Source organism: Trachemys scripta, chromosome 3 (assembly GCF_013100865.1).
Source record: "Trachemys scripta elegans isolate TJP31775 chromosome 3, CAS_Tse_1.0, whole genome shotgun sequence".
Taxonomy (NCBI): domain Eukaryota; kingdom Metazoa; phylum Chordata; order Testudines; family Emydidae; genus Trachemys; species Trachemys scripta.
Window position 1 is genome coordinate 5921264 of NC_048300.1, and position 20558 is coordinate 5941821.

The 20558-nt window shown below is 42.6% G+C and overlaps 1 long non-coding RNA gene across 1 annotated transcript; it reads right to left on the reverse strand.

Moving 5' to 3' along the window:
* Nucleotides 1–7031: 7031 nt before the first annotated feature.
* LOC117874169 lies at nucleotides 7032–13975 on the reverse strand. The gene is made up of 2 exons (XR_004644913.1): nucleotides 13834–13975; nucleotides 7032–7090 (listed from the first exon to the last, which is right to left on the reverse strand). It is a non-coding gene; the product is annotated as an uncharacterized LOC117874169 (long non-coding RNA).
* Nucleotides 13976–20558: the final 6583 nt, after the last annotated feature.

Here is a 20558-nt window from a genome sequence, read left to right on the forward strand (position 1 = left end):
CCCTGCTGGGGTTTTACTTTATCAAATTCAAATAAAGTTGAAATGAAGTCTCTCTGGCCTGTAGTCTCTCCCCTTGACTTCAGGAGGTTGCAAAAAACCCCACCCTTCTTGGGGCCCATTTCCAGACTCTTAAGAGCTCACCACTTGCTTCTTTCAGGAACTCCTTCAACAGCTCTCTGTGCAATTCTTTCCCCTACCTCCAGGGACTGAGAAACGCCCACAGGTAGCAGTTCTCCCATCTGCCACTATCTGTCCTGTTCTGAGGGAAGAGACAAAAATATATACAGCCTTCTTCCCAGAGACAGTTCCGATTGGCTGGGAGAGAGGAGAGCCTTGCCCCACTACAAAGTTCCTGGTCCCAGGCTCTTAAAGAAACAGTAGCCTGGGTTTTTCCCAAGCATTAACTACTCCCCTGTGACCATCTTCCTTTCTCTCCCAACAAGATCTGCCCTTCCTAGGTCTTCAGCCACTCTAAAATTCCCAGGAATCCTAAAGGGATACACCATGGAACTAAGTGTTGACTGGCCGTTAGGCATTACTACCCTTAAGGGGCCAGTCACCCTGTTACAACCCCAAAAGGGCCATCCTTTTGAACATGTGATCCTTTGTGTCATGTCAGGATTTTGACACATTTTATCAGGAGTCTGGTTCTGAATAAGCAGAAGCTTCATAAACAAATTGTTCCTTCTTCTTTTTCCCCATAAGTATGTGAGCAGCTCAGCCCAGAATTTGGTTGGCCCTTGCATAAACCAGTTCCTTTGATTGGCATTGTAGAGGCGTGAGTGAATTAATCTAATATTTTGGATTATTGAAAGAGTTTTACTTGACAAGTTATTTATTTTTTAAAAAATGACGACAAGTCATTGTAAAATAACAAATAAGCAATTCTTTAATTCAATTAGATAATGTTTTCCATTTACCACAACATTTTATACTAATCTGTTATGAAGAGAGTTGCTGGCTTTCTGTGATGATGGGGACAAGCGGCTCAGACAAGGTAAAAAGACTCAAAGATTCAAAACCCTGGACTCAAAGAAAGAATGTCTGGCCTGTTGTCTGTTTTGATTAATGAAGCCTTTTGCATAGTAAGATAATGTGCTTTCTGAACATGCAATGTTATTGCTCAGCAGAAATATCTGGAGTATGAATAATAGCCAATATGATAACATCAATAAATTAATCTATGTAAAACTTTATTCTGCCCAGAAGTGTCTCAAATGATATTGTTTATATGATAATTGCCAGCAACGCAACAAGTGCTCCGAGCTACAAGGGTTTGAAACAAAAGGAAGTACTTGGACAACCTTGCAGTTTAGCAAAGTTAGGCATGAATGTAATAAGATTCTATAGCTAATTCCAGCTAGTCTCACAAGAGATTAAATGTTTCTTTTCACACTGTATAAAGTCGTAAACATGGATTACATCAACCTTTACACACGACCATAAAGCAAAAGGGTTATAAAATTTCGAAAGCCATTTTTATTTCTGTAGCACACCTTGTCAAAACGGAGGGTAGCAATTCATAACGTACGAATAGACTAAATCAACAAAAACATTGCACTAGCAGTTGCAATATGCAATCAATAAATAACTTCAGTTAAATTAAATTAAAATAAAAAGAGCCAATTCTCTTGAATGAGACAGATGATTCTCTGTTCAGCAATAATTCCTGGTCATTCTCCCAATTTTATTTTTACTTTTGGTTGAGATGTAAAACTGAAGCCCTGACCACTTGTGATTATTGAAAAGCCCAGGGCACTTTTCATAAGAGTTTTAACTTCAGAGTCCTGGCCAGATTTCAAGTAGGCTAATAATTACATTCTGCCTCATTGAATTCTCCATCCAGTTTCAAGTGGACAAAGGGGTCTTCACTTCCTGTCTTAACTGTTGCTCTGTGTTTCTGTGTGCTGTTAAGCAGCTACTGCCACCTACCCTGGCAATGACTGCATTTCATTGGCGTGTGAATCGATCCATGTATATAGATTAGTTAGTCATTTGGAAGAAAGACAGCATGCAAATATAAGATATTATTAAATTTATTCAAATGTGTTTGTACCAATGAAGCCTTGGTCCTCTGGATGCTATGGTAATGTATATTTAATCATAAATAACCATTCTAAATAAAATGGGGGGAGGGATAGCTCAGTGGTTTGAGCATTGGCCTGCTAAACCCAGGGTTGTGAGTTCAATCCTTGAGGGGGCCACTTAGGGATCTGGGGCAAAAATCAGTACTTGGTCCTGCTAGTGAAGGCAGGGGGCTGGACTCAATGACCTTTCAGGGTCCCTTCCAGTTCTATGAGATAGGTATATCTCCATATATTATATTATATTATATTATTAAAAAACCTGAAGTATGAGCTGTCGTAGAAGCTTAGGAACATGCCAGCTGCAATAGACTGAGAAACTCCAATAGTGCATTTTAGAATTTTTTCTGGGGTAAAGTTCTTCCTAAAATGTTTCAGATCTCTCTTTTAAATGGTAGAGAATATCTGTGTAGGTTGAATGATCACTTAGTGAATGATCAATTACATGTTGCGTAGCACTCATGACTAGCCATAACCCACTGCTTTATATAATTCATAATATGTCATCTTCCAATAATTTTATTTTCACATATGAAACCAGAGGGAGCTGGAAGCATATGGGAAGGGGAGAGTACCACATTACTCTCAAGTCGTTTCTAGGGAAGGATCCAAACCGGCATTAAGGCACGGCCATCTCCACTGTGACTATCAACTGAGAAGTCAGGTGTTGCAATGCAACAATGAAATATACACAAGGAGGAGATTTAGGCCCTGATTCATCAAGGAACTTAGGCATGTGTCTAACTTTAAGCACACAAGTAGTCTCACTGAAACAGAAAAGATTTCATTGGGACTACTCACTTGCTTAAAGTTAGGCACATGCTTAAGTTCCTTGATGAATTAAGGTCTTAATGGGGGGAAATGAGTGGCCAGGTTACACATAAATCTTAATTCCAAGAGATATGGGGTGAGGAGGCAAGGAAAGAAAGTGGTTCTAACATTTGTTCAAACACATAACATACCTGAACTCTTAAAGATGGCAGTCACAGCCCACAATGAAAGGGGTGACGTGAAGGCTCTATTACTATGGAAAGAAGTAATTCTCGGCTATGTGAGAGTTTTCCTTGGCAAACTTCAGGGCCTAGTTGAGGCAGCGTAAGGGACAGATTACCTAGTGAAGGATTAGTCAGGGAAAAAGAAAATACTGTTGTGACAGCTAGTCTACCTGGTTATGAAAGATTAGCATAATACTGTTATTTTCAGGGCTATAGGTAAATAGCAAATGTGCAATAGGTATCAATGGGATCTTTAATTTTCTTCTCACTGGTTCATGAGCAATAGAAGGGAACATAGTCCATAAGAGGTTACACCTTGTGTGAGTGATGTAGTCCTTCTTTTAACAAGTGAATCACTGAAGGGTGAAATAATAATCCATAATTTATATCTGTTGTACTACCCTATCTTCCGGAATGGGCTTTTGGCTAAGATCAAGTGTCGTCTGAATTTAATATCTGACATATCCCCTATTGTGAACTAATATCCTGCAATTGCTGGAGGATGGACGTAGTGATCTACATGGGATCTTTGCTGTCTTTAACTTCTTTGATCCTCTGTTCAGTTAAAATATTGAAAGTATTCTAACAGTGGGTTGGGTGTGGACAAAGAAAGATTTCCTTACCCTTAGTAGTAAGTATTGCTGGGTACTGTTTTAAACACAAAACATCTATAGTCATAGATTTTAAGGCCAGAAGAGCTCATTATAATCATCTAGTTGAACCTCATGATGATGTCTGTTACTAGAAAGTTGGGTCAGTGATTCAGCTAGTAGGTATTTGCGCGTGCTGTACAGACCAAGTGAAGGCCAAAGCTGAAGAAGAGCTCTGTGGTGCTCAGAAGCTCGTCTCTTTCACCAACAGAAGTTGATCCAATAAAAGATATTACTTCACCCACCTTGTCTCTCTCAAAGTAAAAACTTGACAATATTATTTGTAATATAAAGAAGATGCACTGAATAGTCCAAAGGTCAGGCTTTCAAAAAGTTTAATTGGAATGCTAAGTATTTACCTTTTCCCTGGTATTTACAATATTCTCTCCTTTGCAAATACCATTGTGAAATTTAATGCTGAAGGCCAAGTCCTTGGCCCCTCTCTATCGGGGCAAAGAGGCTGGTGAATTTAAATAGCCTGCCAGCTCTGCATTCCCCCTGCACGTGGGAATACCTGGGTGATGTAGGAGCCAGCAAAACCAGCTCCTATACTATTCCCCCTCCTGACCGTGGCCCACTTCAAAGCCTGTTAGAGTGATACGCACCAAGTGAAGCGCCCCTCTCCTGAGCATAGGGACTGCAACTGGCTCTTGCATGGGGCACATAAGAGAGTGGGGAGTGGCTCCTTGAGCTCTCTACTCCCCACACAAAGGACAATCACAATATGGGCCATCGCCATTACAGACATTGGAATTGTCCCGCCTGGGGACTCCTTTGTTTATTCATGCCGACATATCTTAACTTTGCATCAATACAATAACAGCGTGGGAATAATGGCATCCTGGAATTAATATCGTATGTGAAGGGGGCTTATGCAATTCCAGATTGAGGGGGAGGCTGCAGAACTGTTTCCTTTCCGTACCATGACTGGACCTTTGAAAGGGATCTCTTGGTTACTTTCGCTAACAGCCGGAGCCTCCTCCATAAAGCCCTGATCATGGCCAAGAAGCTGGAAGAATCCATAGATTTCTCTGCCACTTCTCTGCTCTGTGATGGGCAGCAGTCTGATTACTCACTGATACCCCACCCCTACCCCTCAAACATATGCCTTTTTGTTGATCAGAACTCCATTCATGCCCCCTGCTATGAATCCCAGGGAGATCTTCATTGACCTTTTCCTGAATTGGCCAAGAAATCCAGGAAGCAGAAACTGAGAAAAGGATCTCAGACTGCCAGGCCATTTTTTGACCGAGTTCCACACTGCCTTCCCCAATCTGACAATGGTCAGGCAGCTGGCGGGCTGTGAGCACTGCTTACCCTGCTGTCCAGTATTGTCTCACTGTTTCCTTATGTTCCCCATATCTCTTGTTGTATTCACCTGTTGCCTCTTATCTTATACTTAGACCATAAGATCTTCAATCAAGGACCATACCTTTGTTATAAATGTGTACAGTGCCTAGCACAGTGGAGTCCAACCATATCCATGATGGGGTGACCATAGCTCTATTGTAATAGAAATAAAATAATAATAATAATAATGAGGATGAGGATGATGACTGGGCATTTGTTCCCACTGTGATGAGCAAGCTGTTTTGATAGTCCACCCTTGGAGCTCATGGCACATCTTGGGTTTCAGAGGACTCTGAAGAAGTGTTGCCTTTTCAATGGACCATGCCACTGCTGATTTGGTGAGACATTATAATGGTCTGTTGTCCTCCACCATTAGCATGGTTACTCTTCCTCAGCATTGGTGGGATATTCAGGAGAGCTGAGACTGGTGAAGAAGGGAAGATGGCTAGAACGCCAGTGTTGGAAGTCCTACTCAAATCCAAATAGCTTCAGAATAGTTTTTGAAATCTTATGCCATGGCTGTGTAGAGCATAAAGAAAAGTTTGCTAACCTCTACAATACTATCCATGAAACCTTGATCAGCTGTGTTGGTCCATGTGGCTGGATTCTTGGTTAACTCCGGTTGTTTGCATGCAATGACAGATATAAAGGTTCCACACTGTAAAATCATTCAGTCTCAGACTAAGTTCAGAGAGATCAACTGATTTGCCAAAGGCCACACTGCAAGAAAGTGTCAGAAGCAAGAGCAGAATCTAGGTTTCCTAATTCCTAGGCCTATATGTAATCTGCTACACCTTGTTATCCAACAGGAGAGTTACTAACTCTCACAGTTTCATCACGTCAGCTCTACACTGTACACACCACATCAGCATCCTTGTCAGATGCCACAAGCCCAACCAGCAGAAAGGAACTGGTCAGCCACCCACGTCTCTTCTTCTTGTGTAATTTTTGGAAACTGCATGTGCGCACACGGACTGGCCCTCGGCTGCTAGCTGCTCTTGTCCCTGCCCAAACTTCCTCCCACACAGCAGACCCAAATGAGTGCGCTCCCATGTGTAGCATTCTTGATTTGACAACTGCAAATATTTGCTGGAAGGAAAGCTTTCTTTCCCCCATAACAATGTATGAAAATGCCAGTAAACAGAGTGACGGCTTCATCTTAAGCAACCCTGGCCATGGGTGGCTAACTCAGTCAGGTAAGTGGAAACTATGCCCATAATAGGAAAGAAAAAAAAATGTGCAGAGAAGTTAAGGCCAACATTGTCAAAAACATCACTTATTTTAGCTGCTAGAGCTTTTGGGTGCTCATACATGCCTCTGGTTGGGCACCTAAAACCTGAGACACACAAGAGGAGATTTTATGCATATAGGGTGGACATGTCCAGTCCTGATAGTGTATTGGGGGGGAGCGAATCTGTAACCAACTTATTGGATACTTATTAGCAAATGATGTTTTTGTAATCCTCCTGGGGCTTCCTCGTGGAAATGATCACACACAAAAAGAATAGCTTCGCACTGCAAAAAGAAAAATAGCCCAACCATAGAGGACTGGTTTTAAAAAAAGGGAGGTTGTAGTTATGGGGGGGGGGGGAATAACACACCAGTTACGTACTCAGCTAAAAAGACAGAGGACAGATAAATTCTTAGACATTTGGTTATATTTTATTCAATACTTAGACAAAGTACATTCACCTGCAAACAAAACAAAAAACAAAAACCAGCACTGTTGTCTAATATTTTTTAATATTGACATTTGATAGACATGTCTGGTCTGTTAAAAATGTCTATGTAGAGATTTCAGTCCATGTAGTAAAATCACTAAAAACACCATAGGTGTTGAATGATGCTCACTCTGGAATATGATAACACCCTGTTAAATAGAAAGATCAGATGACTATATTCCTGTATACAAAAGCTCACTGTTGTAATTATTCTCTCATTTCTCCATCTTCTTCTACTCCTCTGATGTACAGGACGTTGTTACATCTTATCAAAACTTCACCAAGGTGTCCTGACAATGGAGAAATGAGAGAATAAGTTTGTATATTGTTGTAATTATTGTTTTGTTTACAATATTTACTTGGCAAGGATTTGTAAACTTGTTAAAACTTCAGAAATAAATAAATAGTTAAAAAAAACTACAAAAAACAAAAATCACAGGCATTCAAAGTTAATGGCCACTTTTGAAAAGTTTGGCCTAAGTAATTTGCCTGGGGGTAAGTAAAGCAGTGGGGCTGGGTGGTTTAGACATAGGGTTGAGAGTCAAGAGACCTACATTCTAGACCTGTGTTGGAATGTCAATTGCTTTGGGCAAGTACCTGAGGGTTGGTCTATCCTGGCATAGTTACATCTCTCTGAGAAATCCATACCCCTGAGAGATGTAGCTATGCTGATCTAACCCACTGTGTAGAGAGTGAAGGTCAATGGAAGAATTCTTCTGTAAACCTAGCTACTGCCTCTCGGGGAGGTGAATACCTGCTCCAGCAGGAGAACGCCTCCCATCGGCGTAGGTGATGTCTACATTGAAGCACTACAGCAGCACAACTAGAGCAGTGCCACTGTAGTGGTTTAAGCAGAGACATAACTGGAGACTCAGGGTACGTCTACACTATCCGCCGGATTGGGATGCGAGGATGCGAAGTAAGTGATTCTAAGTTGATCTATTCTCGTAGCTGAAGTTGTGTATCTTAGATCGATTCCCCCCACCCCCACCAGTGTAGACCAGGCCTCTGTACAATTGAGATAATGATATTTACCTACTTTGCATGGGCATTGTAAGGCCTGATTAAATAATGTTTGTAAAGTGCTACATACAGTAAGTGTAAAGTATCGTAATGGCTAGTCAATGACAGAGATAGCACTAGACCAAGAGAGCTCTGACCCCAATTCATGTGAGCTATGGGGCCTCTAGGAAATTGCCACCACCTCTTCCCCTATGGATTTTACCACATCCCAAACTTCCTAAAGCTTTCATAAGACCAGACCAGCTTTTTAAAGTCTTTGCAACATGAAATGATGCTCTGAAGAGACGGGGTGAAATCCCGATCCCACTGAAGTCAATGGCAAAACTCCCATTGACTTCAATGGAGCCAAGATTTCACCCAACAGTGGTTAGCAGAACCCCTGTGTCCAAAGCCACATTATACTGACCACACAAACTAAATGAAGCCTGCTGCACTAGTTCATACCCATCATTGTAAGGTTTGAAACAACCCAGACCACTGTGCACGTATGAAAACAATTCCAGGGCTCACAACTTTAAAACTACTAAACCAATTTTCTTCAACCGCAGCTTGTTTTAAGAACTCAGTGAGATCTACAAAACAAGCCAATTCTGGACAAAATTGTTGGGGATTGAGTTACGTGTGTACAAATTATTTGACTGGAATATATGGGACAAGGATCTTCTTTAAAACATGCAGAGCTCAAAAGCAGCAGGATGGTTTGTACTAAGTCTTTATATAGATATTAAAAATTATATTTATTTATTTTAATATCACCTCTTGGTGGAGATCAAGCATGGGGGGGGGGGAATTAATCCTAAGGGAACTTAATTGAGAAAATTATAAACCCCTGAAAAAAGTGAGTGTGTGGTTATGTAGTGGAAGTTCTGTTTCAGTCTCACTGAAAGCAGTCCTTTCCACTAGAATGTATATAAATGACAGTTCAGTTCTCCCTAAATGAATCTGGCATTCAGATTACTTGTTTCCAACAAAAGCAAATAAATGAAAATGGAGAAAAAAAATAAATGTAGCCATTGGTAGCAGGTCAGTAAACTGTTGATGAGCAAGTCTTTCTTGGGGGTGCATCAGAATCCTGCCTTTTCACATTTTTGGACTAAGAGCTTATGTATCAAAGCTTTTTATTTTTTAATGTTACGAACCAGACTCTGTTTGCCTTTCTCGTGAATATTTCCACTGATTCCAATGAGACTGCCCAGGTGAATAAGGGAATGAGAATTTTGCCCCTTATATGTACATGACGATATAAAAAAATATGGAGAATAGACTACAATAAAATAAAAATGCATTCTGACAGGATAGTGGCTTCTTCTTGGCTAGAAATGCTGTGACACTCCCCTCTCCCCCAATAAATACGAATTAATTACTGATGTATATGGAACTGCTGTTTTTTCTGTGTTGTTAACTGATGGCAGTATATGGCCAAGGTCTGACTGCGTGCACTACAATCAAATATTAGGGATGGGGAGAACTAGGAGGGATAATGCAGGAATCCTGAAGCTATGCTCAGAGAGGCAAGAACAGAATGGTGCAAATTTAGGTGGGGAGCATCCACTTGGAATATGGAGCTTATAAGAATCAAATGCAGTATTTGTTCTAGGTTCTGTTAAAAGAACATTGGAAATATATTAATGTTATTATCTGATTGTCTTACATCATTGATGTCTCTCAGGCGCAGTCCTGCAGCCCTTATTCATTTAGAAGTCAATGGGACTATTTAGGTGAATAAAGAATTTGCCCTGGAGATCTATCGATATACACTGTAGAGGCAAATATGTCCATTACTTTGATATGTACATTTGGGTCATTCCATTCAGGTGGGTTCTGTCTAGCATTGCAAAGGAAGCTACTCTTGTTAATACGGCCTTAACATTTTAAAATGTTTCCCCCTCCGGATTTCTTTGAAATAATTACATAAATCCGAATATTTAGGCAGTTTGGTTTTTATCTGGGGGGAGGAGGGGAAAGGTTAGGGTTAGGGTTAGGGTTAGGGAAGATTAGCCAAGGTGAAGGCCACAATAGGAATGGCAAAATAATCTCAACCAAAAAAAAGGGGGGGGGGGGATAAAAAAAAAAAAACCAAAAAGGTCAAAAAGCTCGTGTGTTCCCTTGGGAGAAGAGGGGTGTATTGGACTCTCACAATTTGGGCTCTGGCGCCAGTTTCTCTAAAGTTGGCAACGAAATCGCTTCTGTTCAGGACGCAACAGAGAAGCCCCGCACGTCTGTGGATTCGCACTGAATAGCGCGGTGATTAATTAAATGGTTGATCGTTTAATACCAATTATCATTCAATTATACCTAGATGAAAAATATGGAAATCTGGGTTGTGGAGCCAGCTGGACAGAGACCCTCAGGGCAAATGAGATCTCCGGTTGCTGGGCTCCAGACACAGCCAGGTTCTCTGGCCCTGGAGGTTGACAAGGTTTGTGGTTTCCATGGGGTCATTCTGCGACGACCTCCTCATTGATTAAAGACCCCAACGAGCCAGCGAGGTCGCTGTAGGGAGTACAAACGGGGCCACCGACGGAAAAATGCGGGGCTTAAATGCCTATTGCAATGGTATTTAATTCCCAGGTAATCTCCAGCTGGCTGGGGGAGAAGGAATGGCTGGATCGAGGCCTCTTCCCTGAAGTCATTTCATGCCCCTTGAAGTTTTCAGACAGGCCCTTTTCAGTCGGCTGTTCTGGTTTCTTCGGGTTTAGATTTTACTTTGCAGAAATCCCTCTACAAGTGACACTGCGGGCAGAGTAAAAAACAAAAACCAGTCCCCCTTCTACCCTGTCCGGATGAGATCTTTGTCATTTCGCCTTTCGGAGGCGTGTTTTAAGGGAGTACAGGCTGGTTCGAGGAATTGTAGGCTTTGCAAAGACTGCTGGTGGTTTTGCTCCAGAACCCCTCTTCCACCAGCAGAGAAATCACTGTTATTCTGGGTCGAGGCAAACTGCCAAATTAAAAGAGCTGCTCCCTAAAGATTTCGCGTGCTAAAAAGAAAAACAACATAATCGGGGGGGAGGGAGGGAATATCTTTATAAAACTCTTTAGTCCTTCGTAGCAAATCCTGGTTTTGCATCCCTGATACTTCTCGGCGCGTAATAAAGCCTACAAGACACTAGCGTTTTAATCCTTTCTGTTGTAATGGTGATTACTGAAAAATGCAACCTAGCCACGATCTTGCTCGTCTTCTGTGAAAGGGGGGTCAGTAAATAGTCTGCTATACCCGCCTCTTTCCCTGAAGAAATTTGAGTGCCAGATATTTAGAAAGCTGCAAACCTCTCTCATCTCCTATTAAAATATCCTTGCTATGTTATTCCCCTCAGCCGCCCGGTAACTATTCAGGTATGCGTGCACGAAGGTAGGTCTGGTTCTTTTTCCTTGCAGTTTTTGTGTAACAGTATTTCTCTCTTTATGGTCGGTTCCATTAATTGATTTTAGTCTAGCAATTGGATCATTTCAGCCAGGCAGCCGGGGTGGGACATAACGAGACGCTATATAATAAGGAAAGACAGCAAGGTTCACTCCCATTTCAAATCATTGCATTTAAGAAATTAACATTCAATAGGCAGAAACATTCCGGCAAAGGAGGCAGTATTGCCAAATAACGCATCGAGTTGGCTTAGTCCCTGCTGTTTTCAGGTGATATTGAGTGACTATGATCAACAATGCCTCTCAGTAACCCAAGTCCCCCTCTCAGGGAGACCCAGCCGCCTGGAGGAGAAGTTTGCCGTAGGTTGATTGCTTGGTTTCGGATAGAAAACTTGGGAACTAGTGGAGTTCAGGACAGCCTTTCACTGCTCTTACATTTAAGGGTGAAAATCCGCGGGCATCCGCGCATGGAAAAACACGTGTAAAGTCATGAGGGTGTTTCTACAATTTAGTTCGAAAGCTGTGTTTTTCGGGGGAGAAATAATGAAGAATCGGTCCGTTTATTATCTTTCTCTTCCTGATCCGGCCATATATAGCTGTAAAGGGAAAACAGCTAAGCCATTACAAAAAGAATGCGAATATATATTTAAACCGAGCTTTAGATTCCAAATAAATATAACCCTCCCTGTATCCTTTAGTATAAAAGATTTGCTAGTGCGTTAAGCGGATAAAGGGGTACATTATTTTTCAGTCACAGTAAGAAAATAAAAGTCCACACACAGACCACTCACGATAGTGCCGGAAAACCTTCAATCTACATCCCCAAAGAGGTGTTAGAAAAATAAACAGGGGAGGGATTTGCAATCTACGGTCTGGAGTCAGCCTTGGCTTGTCTAATCGTTACAGGCTATTATTTAATGTTCTGCTGTTTTCAGTCAAAACTGTCCACGGAATTAAAGTCACTAACATTTCATAGGGACAAATCTCGCGGAAGAAAAAAAAAAGTTGTTTGAACATTTGAAAAGACTGAGAATTCGCCTACCCTACAATCATTTTCCAGAAGCACGTTCTGTGTGTAAACCCAACTGTGCTGCTGAAAAGGTGGACAGCTCCTAGCTACGTCTCCCCGTAACCCAGCACCTTACCTTGACTCCAGCTCGGTTCCTGTTTAGCAACGGGATCTTAAACGCAAGGCGCTGCCTTAAAAGGTGAATTGTGTCAGTTTTCATAATAAACGGCCTTCAGACAGATTAGCTGCTCTCGCGGGCTAAATGTAATTTATTTTGTAGCAGGCACAATGCTTAAAGAATAGCTCGAGAGAGACAAAACCACATGAATGTAACCGACTGTGTGCAAAGGTGTGGACGTGATATCTACATATCCAGAGCTAACGAACACATTTGCTTGTATGGAGCTACGTTTTATGTTATTATGGGGCCCGATGGTTCTTTACATTCCGTGCTCACGATCGTGTGTGTGTGTGTGTGTAGGTGAGAGAGAGACCAAGCAGAAACATATGACAAACACTACAGAGCATCTGTCTAAAGCGAGCGGCTGGGCCACAAAATTTGCATTTAAAAGTACAGAACATAATGTTATCGATAAAAAGTGTAACATATTGCGCAAACAATCCCCGGCCCCCAGAAGGAGCCTGCACATTCAAGCTACAAATGTAGCATTCAATGAAACTGACTTGGAAAGTCCCAGACAACTATTATGCTGCTAAAACAGACAGGCTTTTCTCTCCTGCTATATATTTACCTTAAACCTTTGTTTGACCAGGTTATCAATTGTTCCGTCTCCTGCTATACTGGGGAAGGTACAACCGTTGTGGCAACTTTCAAATTAAAAAAAAAAAAAGTCTGAAAACTTCCAAGGAAGAGAGAGAAAAGTTTGCTTCCTTCCTCCATTAAAAGCAAACGCGGCAGGTTTACTTTAGTTGATTGGTTTAGGAGGAGAACCCTGCGGGCCGTGTACAGAACGCAAGGAATCAATTTCACTTGCTAAAATGCAGAGGGTTTTTTTATTATTATTATTATTATTGATTCCACCCTTGTGCTTTCAGCCCATCCGCTGAATACCATTTAGGCCAAGATTGGGTATAATGGAAATATCATCAGGAGACAATTACCCTTTCAGAGCATTCACTTCTCCTCACAGACACTGTTATTTGAGAAATAGGATCATTTGATTTCATATTGCACTGAATAACACCCAGCCGTCTCAAATTGCCAGCTTCTTAAAAACCACCCATTGGAATAAATTGCCTCGCTACTCCTAGGGATTTTTTTTGGGGGGGGGCAGAGCAATATTATGTGACTCGGGCATAACTTTACAAAAATCTAGAGAGGAAAGAACTAAAGCGATCAAATCAGACCCCCTGACACGTTAGAGGCCGCCCCTCTGCAACGGCATAGTCGAGTTGTTGGCAGGTTCGGATACCGGCTCTTGCAAGCTGAAATTTACAAAAGAAAGTGAACTTTCAATCAAAGCCACGCGGTAGCTTTTAGTGGCGAACTCAGTGCTCATGCCACGGTCATGCCGAGCGCTGTAATATCTGGGACTTGCCCCCACCTCCCTCCCCATCCTCCTTTCTCTCCTCCCCCTCCCAGTCCTGGTTCTCTGGACTTCGATTCGGATAGACACATACCACGGGTTCCTTCCGGCTTCTGCGGGGCTCCTTTCCAGCATGCGTGTGTGTGTGTGTGTGTGTGCGGGGGTGGGGAGGGGAGCTTTTGTTTCATTGTGTGGCTGCGTTTGAATCGGAGACGCGAAACCCACCGAGTCCCGGGATCTGCCACGAAGGGAGCCGCTGTCTCTCTCCTCCTTTCTGTCTCTCTTCTAAGTGCAAAGTCTTGGGAGAGGAAGAGAGACACACCAAGTTTCCTGCATAAACTGCAGTCCCTGGCATTTTCGAGGCAGATAAGCAGCGCTCAGCAGCGCGCTGAATTTGTTAATTGGCACTTGAACCGCTAAGCCTGATGTGCGCGATTTTGCTAGAGGTTTTTTTCTTTTTAAGCAAGATTTTACCCTTTGTTGCATTGGTTACATACATGCCAAGGTGTGATGTTCCTTTAAGGCTATCAGTGCCTGCTCGGCTAATCTGGCCATCACAGACTTCATTATATTTGTATTAATGTCATCCTCGGATTACTAATTAGATTGCCTGGATAATTGAAATTACAAGGACGGGTTGTGTACGGAGGGAATCTCTAAACATTTCATATGGTTTTAGATATCGAAGCGAACTCATGCTAGAACATGTCTTATTCATTTCGGCCCATATAGCGTTTGGGGCGATTTGGTAGAGTTTGGATTTTCAGCGATCACTTTTTTCCCTGGCCTTGCTAATATCCTGAGCTACCCCCTTTTTGATTCTCTGACCAAAATTTCCTTTGGGTAAAAATGGAGCACTTAAATCTCAGGAAAATGCTCCAAAAATGAGGGTGAAATGTGAGAATGAATCTTCAGAGTCCTTAAAGGCCCCGATCCTGCAGTCCTTGCTCAAGCAAAAACCTCTGTCCACTAAGAGATTGCTCCAATACGCACCGAAGTCAACAGGACTTTTTGCAGTGACGACCATGGGTTTTGGATCAGGCCCTAAGAACTTTAAGAATTAGCCCAAAGTTGGGAACCGCTGGTACTTCTTCATAGACATACGCCCGGGAAAGACCAGGAGGAGAGAAACGTCATTCTTAAAGTGTGTGCAACTCACTTAATTAACACGAATTAAAAAATAAAAACCAGTGTGGTCTGACGATCCTCAGATTAAAAACTCCAGTGTATTGTTTGCATGCAAACGGCCATTGAAAATATATAGCACAGTAAACCCGACCGTTAGCCTGTCCAATTTAGTCTTAATTCAAACAGGGGTGCGGGATTTTTTGTTTGTTTGTTTTTAATTGAGGTTAGTCATTTTCATCTGAAAACAATGTATTCTCCAGGCTGCGAGAGGGAAAGAGAGTTATTGCGATTTAGGTTTCAACACTTGGGAGGTACTTTGATGGAGACGATGAGAGTAGACGGATTTTTCAGGGTAAATGCTGCGATTCGGAACTTCATTCGAAGCCAACCTTCCGCAGCGTATCCCTGCCGTGTAAACCCAAGCAGAAATGCAGGCTCAACCCCGAAAATGCTGATCACAAACAATCTTTCAGCAACTGCGACGTCTTTTTTTATAGGGGAAACTAAGCGCTCTTCTCTGAATGAACCCCATAGGGCAGGTACAGGGCAGATTTCCCCCCACTGGTCTGCTAATACCTAACTCGTTCTTGTTCTGTTTTAGCCTTGAGCCTCTTCTGGAGCAAAGGCGGCAGGTCGTACTACATTGTTACCCTGCACCGTGACGTTTATATATAAACACACTAGAGAGCCACCGCTAATCAGTTTCACTTTTAGGAAAGCGGTATCGGAGACGCAGGCTTCGGTCCCTGCTAGCTTGTTTCCAAAGCAATTAGAAAAGAAACCCACATGTGATTGTGAGGCGAGCTACATTTTCCTCAAGTTGTAACAAAGCTCTGTACTGGGGATCTGTTTAAAAAAGACCCAGTGGTAGCTGGAGCCAGTTGCATTTGGGGCATCATTCAAAATAGAATTGTTAAATGAAATGACCGTGATTGGGAGTCAAAACGGGTAGACGCACATAAAGGTGTTGCCGTCCGGAAATACACACGCGACCTGAAAGGCGCAGAGGATCTCATTGGAACTCCACATGGTTGAGTGTAGACACCTTTCAAACAAACACCTCACTGGAGGGAATGGGACAATAACTGAGCGCTGATGGCACCTGGGCCTCTTCCAAACAACTTCCCATCGGACAGGGGCATTTGCTGTAAGAATAGGGGCTAATATCCAGGCCGGTGTTGTCTGGCTGACAGCTTGTATGGCACCCGTTAACAGAGGGGGCACGTCTCTTCCCAGAAAGAAATACAGCGAGCGTGTGGGAAGGGGTTACGAAGGAGACCCAAACAGCGTAGTGTGGTCTTTTTCTAAGTGAATTAGGAGGTTTGGGGAGAGCTGTTTTGGGGCTTGTTTTCTAAGTTGCACCGACTAGTTCCTGGCAAATTGGCAGCCGGAGAAATCCGTTGACATTTTTTCATATCAAACCCCCCCCCCCCATCACCCCTGTGTCCGAAGCACCTTGGTCTTAACGTCGGGGCTTTGTTGTGGCTGGGCAGGTCCGGGGTCCCTCTCTGCTCTCCCTGGGGGAGCCCCCCGTGTTTTGTGCCTGCCCGGCCGAGGTGTTCTCCTCCACCAGACGCTAATCAAGTAATTTCCCCCTCCCAGCCCCATCCAATTGCTCTTTAGCTGTTGAACTGTGGAGTTTTGCTCCTCTTTTCTCATGCTAATCGCCCCCATTCAGCGTCTCTCTGTGAGGCTATTTGTAGTGGGATAAATCTCCTTGTTTGCCGGCTGCATGATTAATTGATATTGTCCCGCGGCTTTTGTCGGGGCGGCGCAGAGGGGAGACGTGGGGAACAGTGGATGTGACGAAAGGCGCCTGAGACATCATGGCACGGCTGAGGTCTTGCAGAGGTCGGCCCGAGCGCATCCCCCCCCCCACACCCCCCCGCTTTATGTACCCCGGTTAGAAAACACGACGAACGAATAGAGACCAGAGTCTTTTTCAAAACTTTCGCTAAGCAGCCCCCAGCGCGCCCCCATTCAGCTGCCCAAGACCAGGTCTTTTCTCCCTCTTCGGAAACTCTTTTGAACGAGGACCAATTCCATCTCGCTCCCTTCCGCCTGGGCTTCTGCCAAGCCGGGCTGGGAAACCAGAGGATCGACCCCACCTTTGGCAGTGCAACATCCTTCTAATAAAAATCAAGGTACCCCAAGGAAAGCCCAGCACCTACCCCCGCAAATTAGCCGCCTCCCAACCCTTCCGCGGTGTGGGATTATTACTAAACGCGAAAGGAAGCAGGACCTGCTCCGGTTCTGGTTGTGCCCGACAGGAGGGCTGATGGCTGACGGCGAGGGGCCCGATTCTGACGACAACCCAACCCCCACCTCCCCATCAAGTGCGTGAAAGGCCGGCAAACTGGCTATGCACCATCCCTTCCACCCCCACACAATCTGGGCTGCTCACCCAACCGTGTCACACAGCCCATTTCGATTTGATCTTTGAAAACTAACGTGGCACGGGACAAGTTTGGCCTCTCCCCACCCTGTTCACAGATGTGCAGCTATTTCTGCTCCCCCCCCCCCCACACACACCATTTTTTCCCAAGATATCTTTATTCCCCACGGACAGCATTGCAACTTGGAGAGTCAATTAAATAATACCAGTTCTTCGCTTCTCCTACTTCATGGCTTTATTCCAAAATATTTCCTTGCCCGATTGATTTATTTTTAAAGGGGGGCAAAGAAAAGGGGGAGGGGAAAAAAGAAAGAAAGAAACTGTTCTCCTTTCTTTTCCCTGTATGCAGGGTAATTGATAGGCTCTATCAGAGGTCAGGATTTGCATAAGAATTAAGAGCAGTAAATTAATTTAATATTCCATGCACATCTCCAATTATTCCCGCAGACCTTTGTCTCCACGGCTGGCAGAGAGAAGGTTCAGCTGCTCTTCAACCAAACAACATCTGTGCAGTTAATAATTTGATAAACAGCTCATACAAATAGTTTCTGAATTATCTGCCAACCCAATGACTATTCCGTTTTGAAACGTTTGGCAAGGTCTCCTACGTGTGGGCTGAGCTCCGTTTCTTTCGTCTAGTGATTTAGATGCCCGGGCAGACATTTTTCGTCCTTATCTTTTACATATAATCAGCGACTTTCAACACAAACCCATCAATAACAATATGTAAAATAAGTAATTACCAGTAATTAATAAAAGCTTTTTTTTTTTTTTAGTTTCAGCTGATTTTTGCTTGTGCAAACCTAGGGCGTGGGGGAGGAAACTGATTTGAAGACACTAGATACGATGAAGATCCATTCTGTTTAGTGCAATTCGGTTCCAGGAGTTGCCCGGGGCGGTGTGTGTGTGTGTGTGGTGGGGAACAACACATTTTTGGCTTGAGATTTTCGTCTCTGTTTTACCTATATACAGTTTTGTGGTTAATGGCTGTACCCATACAAATGAGAAATTAATAGTTCTCACTAGATTCAGGCTTGTACAAGCTTCCCCACTACACATCAGCCGGACCCTGATTTGCAACCCCTTCTCCAGAGCCCAGATTGGGAGGTGGAGATATTTCCAGGGGAAATCTTGGATAAGATTCTCTGCCTTTCCCGTGACTAAAACTAGACTCCTAAATCCAGGCTTAGGCACCTAAATAAATTGCCTGATTTTAAAAAGGGCTGAATACCCAGTGATTCCAATGGGAGCCGCTGGTTGCTCAGGACTTCTGAAAACCAAGCCATCTCAATTAGGTGTCTAAGTCTAGATGCAGAGGTCTTAACTCCATGCACCCATATTTGAACATATTGACCCTTGGACACCAGGTTTTACTAGTCTTAAAAATATATGAATACTGATGGATCAACCCATTATTAAAACGGATAATTTGGGTGTTGATTTATTTTGAAAATGTATGTATTTAATCAGCAAATATCATATCCCACCTCTATTGTGTAACTGGAAACTGGGTCTGAACTGATAACCTTACATTGGTGTGAAGATTCTTTACTATTTTCCTCTGATGTACGTCTTGTGGTTTTAGCTTCTATTTTAATACATGTTAATAAAGGCATTAGTGTCTGTGTGAGTAGGTGGAGAGAGACAGAGAGAGAGATTTACATAGATATTGGGAACCCACTTATAGAGAAGTCAGATATAGTGAAACTGAGCATGTAATGAAGTTGAATGGATGTACTAAATTGTTTCCATGTATTGCAATGTGCGACTTTCATTTTCAGTAATGATGGCCCCCTGCTTAGAGAGAGAGTACTCAGGACCTTGCCGGATCTTTTCCATAGCAAAGTTGTCCTTTTAAAAAAAAGATGACTTCACAAGAGGATGGTTCCACTGTTTTTGTATTTTAATATTCTGTCTGTTGGATTCATATCTCTAAATTGGAAGTAGGGAACTGTTCCTTTTTTCCCACTTAACATAACATTGACAGGATGAGTACTTGAAGGCATTGAAAACTATATCCAAGTGTTTTGTAGGCTTGAATAAGAAGTATTATAGCTCTACATCCTTGCACTTCATTGAGAGTATGGTAGCATTGATCTTAAAATACTGGCTAACTTTCTTCAGCATAGGGGTCTAACTCTCTAACTTGACAATGAAGATAACACAATACTTCCCAGAACTGTAGGAAAGAATCCTCGTTTCAGACAAGAGGTAATTAAGTTAGAGAAGTACGCCTATTAGAGCTGGATGGATACCACCAAAAAAATTTTAAAAAAATCAATCAATCCATGACAATTCACTTGAGTTAAAATATGAACAATCTAGATTATACCCTCCCCTTCTGTGTTTGCACACTGGAAACATTTGAGAAATGGAGTCTTCTCAGGTGACTTCTCATGGAAAGCACATTTTAAGCCCCCACATGCTCAAGTACTTTAGTTATGCTAGATGAGGTACATTTTAGATAGGCCAGAACACTGCTTGACACAGGTGCTCAAAATCTCATGCCTGGCTCCCAGAACCCTGGGACATTTGCCAGACAAATTACTGACCTTACCCTTTGCTACTGGGGCTTAATAGCCATGCAATTACTTTGTTCAAATGTGATGAGAGAAAATTAAATTTAAACTCTGAATGCAGTTAGTAAATCTCACAGTCACCTAGTTTTTCTATTAATGAGAATTCTGGCAAAGCCGTTATGCCCCAGAAAAGAAAAAGTTTAAAATTTTGTAGAATTCCCTCATCCTGCTTATCTGCTGCGTCTCTCCAGTCCCATCCCTTTCCCTGACAGAATCAAGCCCCAATGGCTCCTTCAAGCCCTCTTCTTGATTATAAGAGTTATACTCATCCAGCCATGAGACAGAAACAATACCATGTGGCCAAACACAGGCTTCCTGATTGCAGGAGTTACACTAATCCAATCAGGAAATAGAAACAATATCATGTGGCCAAACAGAACTATCCAACCCAGCTTAGATTTCAGATCTGTAATATGGAATATTTCTAGTGAACTGCTCTCAGTCAAGTCATAGAATAAAACAGCTTGTGGGTTTCTTCTCCTAACCCCCCCCCCCCGCCCCGTAAATTCACACAATTGATACATTTGAAGAAATTGCAATCAGTTCATGGACAGCCTATGAACATTAAAAAGAGGCTAAATTCATGGACTACATTATTCTTTGTGCATTATTCAGTTCTAATCACAATAGAGCTCATGCTAGTCACATTCACTTCTAAAGCATTTAATATTTTCTTAACATATTAATATTATTTGCATTTTATTTGATCTTTTAAAT